Source organism: Gymnoscopelus microlampas, assembly GCF_963454915.1.
Source record: "Gymnoscopelus microlampas genome assembly, chromosome: 22".
NCBI lineage: Eukaryota > Metazoa > Chordata > Actinopteri > Myctophiformes > Myctophidae > Gymnoscopelus > Gymnoscopelus microlampas.
Genome location: NC_139959.1, coordinates 3,917,165 through 3,922,372, shown reverse-complemented (window position 1 = coordinate 3,922,372; position 5,208 = coordinate 3,917,165). Strand labels below are relative to the sequence as shown.

At 38.2% G+C, this 5,208-nt stretch overlaps 1 long non-coding RNA gene across 1 annotated transcript; it reads right to left on the bottom strand.

Annotated features, from left to right (window-relative positions):
- Positions 1 to 972: 972 nt before the first annotated feature.
- LOC311038953 lies at positions 973 to 4,939 on the bottom strand. The gene is made up of 4 exons (XR_014600110.1): positions 4,861 to 4,939; positions 1,967 to 2,015; positions 1,453 to 1,500; positions 973 to 1,145 (listed from the first exon to the last, which is right to left on the bottom strand). It is a non-coding gene; the product is annotated as an uncharacterized lncRNA (long non-coding RNA).
- Between the last annotated feature and the right edge of the window lie 269 nt (positions 4,940 to 5,208).

The window sequence follows — 5,208 nt, the reverse complement described above, 5'->3', positions numbered from 1 at the left end:
ACAGAAATTACAAGTCATATTGTTGTCCAAACAGTTACAGGTTTGGTGAATAGGTTCAGAGCCCAAAGTGCCTTTGTAGGAAAATGATTCCATTTGTGAAACTTTAAAATAACTAAACAGTACAAACCAATAAAAACAATGAAGTGCATTCTTTGAGGCATGTCTATAACATATGCACCAAGGGAAAAAACGTTAAAAAGAGAGAGAAATAACACTGAGCTCCCGTAAATCACTTGGAGAGTCTTCTCTGCATCATTCTGTTTAATTTGTTGAGGGTTGCATTCTTCTTTAGTTCCCCTAAAGATAAATGACAGGAATAAGCTATTTTAATAACTCTAACTTGATTTTTACATTATGAAACATCTTTATTGACTGACAGATATCTGTTCAAAAGTTTGGAATCAGTGAGAAATTATGATTTTGAAATTAACTGAGTTTGCAGATATGAGTACTGTCTCTGATGGAAGGGCCATCACAATTGCTTGATCTAAATCCTATATTGGGAACAGCTATACCGTAAGGTTCATGAGAAGTTTTATACAAACCAGTCTCAAAGTACGGCAAATTCTACTGAAAATATGGGGTGAAATTTGACCTGGATATCTAGAGAATATGACATCTAGAATGCCTAAGGTCTTTAAAGATATTGCTGCACTTGGTGGATTATTTAATGAACAGAAATGTTGAAGAATATAAGTTATTATTATTATTATTATTACCCTTATTATTATTACTATTACCATTATTATTATTATTATTATTATTACCCTTATTATTATTATTATTATTATTATTATTACCCTTATCATTATCATCAGTGTCTTGGCTGTACTTACTTAATTTTCACAGTGATTCCAAACTCTTGAACTTAGGCATAACTGCCAACGTATATAAAAATAATCAACATTTTGTAGCACTCCTTTTTGAATTTGAAAGATAACGGAAAGGTCAAGTTACATCGGGCAATTAAAATGTTTAACTTACCATATGCAACGTCAAAAAGACACAGGCCCCGGGGACTTATTCTTGCCATGATGTCAACAAAGGTTGTACTGGAGTGTCAATTCATGTGACATGAGGAACGGCATCATTCTTCTGGGTGCATCATCCAATGAATTACCTCCTGTGTCTCCAACCATGACAACCTGAGAGTATGGTAAAAGTCACAGGAAGGAAAATGCCATATTAAGTGGACAGCTAAGATATTATTCTATCGTTACACCTCTTAAGGTCTTTAAACACCAGGGACATGACGAATAAATTATACAAATACTTCTTTAGAATATATTGATGCTATCGCATCAAAACTATTCATATACTGTATATGATGCCTCATTTTTATAGCCGTTAACCTGATGCCTTTAATAGCGGTGAAAAATCAAACTTGTTTTAAATCAAAATTATGTTGCTTTATTGTCAAATAATAGTGAAGTTCAGTGTGGAGGTACTTACCCGATGTATTCTACTTGAGAGGACCTTCCACCTCTTGATGTACCACATCTAGCATGAAAATAAGAAATACACAACACATTATGAATGAAAAATATACTTGACGCAAGATAGAGACTTCTCACAATGGCCTCATGCCGTGGCACAACTACTTCAGAGAAAACCCAAGAAGAAATTGTATTGTGAACCCAGTATGGTGAATTATATCGAATCGTTGGTTGAGTGAAACTTCACATCCCTACCCTTTCAATATTAACGCTATAAGACTGCTTTTACATTACACTGCTGACTGTAGACTAATGTTTACTAGTTTATCTGTGCCTGTTATGTTTAACTGTGTCAAAAAACTATCATCAGGGTGCCCAAAGCCCTGTGGGAATTTATAACTCAATTCAAAATGTTCCAGGAAAGTCACTACCGTGGGAAACCTGAATCATCTAATTCAATATATATTTTTAAATTACAACCAATTTAAAGCATATTACCCCTCAAATTAACGCCCTGATATTATACTTACTTCGGACTTGGTGGAGGCTCACCAAGTCTTGATCACAGGTGTTTGGAAGCTGAAGTAGCACACGCACACGCACACGCACACACACACACACACACACACACACACACACACACACACACACACACACACACACACACACAAAAAACAGATTAGATAGGCTACCTCTGCCTTCCGAAACATCTGTGGACATTTAAATTCAATATGGGCTGGAACAGCGTCGAAAACGACAGCTATCAAACCTACAGTACACCTACTTCATTATCAGCTACTGTATATCAAGTATCGGTTATGGCAAAATACTAACTGTTCTTCACTCTGTTTGGGCCATTCAACTGTACAGGACTTACTTCAATATTTCAACTTAAGATGGCTTACCAATAGATCTTCAATATAGTGTTTACATTCCTCAGAAATGAAAAAAACTTTGAGAAAACGTTGTATTATAAACTGCTCAAAAAAAGTTCGGAAACTTAACTTCGGCCAATTATATCTCCCCTTTAATAATACCAATTGGTATTGTGTTTTATATCATTTTTATCGTTGATTAGTCACCTTTACAAGGAGGTACAGCTTGTAAGGATCGGGCATTCGTGGAATGAGCAACACAGCTAAACGTGTGGGTAGCGCCTCCAAAAAATGTGCCAAAATCACCCAATATGCTTCTGTTGGTAATCGCTCTTGTTTTGAGCAACCTGCCAGCACACTGCTGGCACACCTGCTGAGAGGTGTGTGCCAGTAGTCACAGGTGTGTGACTGCCTCACAGGTGAGTGACTGGCACCTGAACATGGTTTTTGCAACTTTGTTGAGTTGGAGTGTGTATGCTCCAAGCAGCAACACTGCCCCATGGAAAGATGCCACGTTTGTCCCTTCAGGATAAGGCCCGTGCAATAGGGCCAGTGAAGCTGATGTTCTGTTACGCAGATTACGCATTATTTGATGTCAGCCCTGGTACCATTTGCAGGCAGGTGTGTGCCAGTCACATGTGTGACTGGCACCTGAGCATGGGTCCTGCAACTTTGACGTCTGTCTTTGGTTCCGTTGTGCAAATCTGGCCTGTAAATCTATGGTTCCTCAGTTAAGCAAGGGGTCTTGGGTTGTTGTCTTCCTTGTTGACTTCACCAGTCTCACAGAACTTGGTCCTAAGTTTGCAAATGGTACCAGGGCTGACACCAAATAATGCTGTCACTCTGATTCACTTGCCCTATTGCACAGGCCTCATCCTGAAGGGACAAAAGTGGCATCTTTCCATGGGGGCAGTGTTGCTGCTTGGAGCATACACACTCCAACTTAACAAAGTTGCAAAACCCATGTTCAGGTGCCAGTCACTCACCTGTGAGGCAGTCACACACCTGTGACTACTGGCACACACCTCTCAGCAGGTGTGTGCTGGCAGGTTGCTCAAAACAAGAGCGATTACCAACAGAAGCATATTGGGTGATTTTGGCAAATTTTTTGGAGGCGCTACCCACACGTTTAGCTGTGTTGCTCATTCCACGAATGCCCGATCCTTACAAGCTGTACCTCCTTGTAAAGGTGACTAATCAACGATAAAAATGATATAAAACACAATACCAATTGGTTTTATTAAAGTGGAGATATAATTGACCGAAGTTAAGTTTCCAAACTTTTTTTGAGCAGTTTAGTTGCTTAACAGCACAAATTAAAACCAACAAAATATCAACGTCTAATGGCGTTAGAATTTAACGTTGTGTAGACGTTAACGTCATAACGTTAAGAAGACATTGGGCTTTGGTCTCAATACCCGACAACAGAATGTCGGTATTCTTTGTCAATTTGACGTTAGCATGATACGTTGAACAGATGTTGGGCATTGGTTACTTACCAACACAACTTAAAACCAACAAAAATCAACATTTAATGATGTTAGAACTTAACATTGTGTGGACGTTAGCATAACGACGTTAAGCAGATGTTGGGTTTTGGTTACAATACCCGACAACAGCATGTCAGTATTCTATGTTAATATGACGTTAGCATGATATGTTGAACAGACGTTGGGTATTGGTTACTTACCAACACAACTTAAATCCAACAAAAAAACAACGCTTAATGATGTTAGAATTTGACATTGTGTGAACGTCAGCATAATGACGTTAAGCAGACGTTGGTTTTTGGTTACAATACCTGACAACAGCATGTCAGTATTCTATGTCAATATGACGTCAGCATGATACATTGAACAGACGTTGGGGATTGGTTACTTACCAATCAATCTTCAACATAGTGTTTACATTCCTCTATTATGTTTATTTTTTTTAGGTGGGCTTTACTGTTAGGCTTGGCCAATATTAGACTGAAAATAATGTCTTACAAGCTAATATAATCAAAACTATGATAAAGGCTACACAAGGCTATTCAAATGCAACCAACCCTTATGCCTGATTTTTAGTTACACAGCACTGTCTCACACAAAAATCAGGCTGTGAGGCATGTGAGCTTTTACCCTTCAATAACACACATTCCCAACTGAAAACATGAATCATGCATGAACAACAGAACTTCACCTAAAATAAGACATTAGCTTTAAAAGCTGCAATTCAAATGTTTAACTCAGCAGCACCAAGCCACCAACACAAAGCAATGGGGATCAGTCCATCTAGTTAATGCAGTATAGCCTCTTTCTAGTTCCCACTGTTTTGCCACAAAAGGCAGGTACTGTAACCATTTTGGGCAAAGGATTTACTCAAACAATGCTGCCAGTTTCAAAAACATGCAAAGAAAAGGAAAAGAAAAAGAAAACAACAAAGCATGACTGATTTGCAATATGAAGAAATCACCTCACTCGGTCATAAACAGAATGTAGAACTTTATTTTAAAAACAAACAGTCAAATATTTCATTTCAAGTTAGAAGGAAATTAATTATGAACTCACCTGTGCAAAATATTGTGATTCTAGAAGTCCTGGGATGGTCAAAAAAACATCTCCATGCACAAACAAGTATCTCTTCCTGTCTTCTCTCCCTCCAAATTCAAACTGCAGGCTCCTGCAGCAGTTACTGTTGCCCCGCCCAGTCTGGTGTTATACAACTGTGGTCCCACCCACAAGTCCAATGATTCGTCCAATGAAAGAGCAGAACGTTGCTCAGTGATTTGAGGAGACATTTGACAATCCAGTTTGAAATGTATTATTATGACAACATCCATACAACGTTGCAGTCTAACATCATTAGACGTAGATATTTGGTTGGTTTTAGGTTGTGTTGGTAACTAATCAATAACC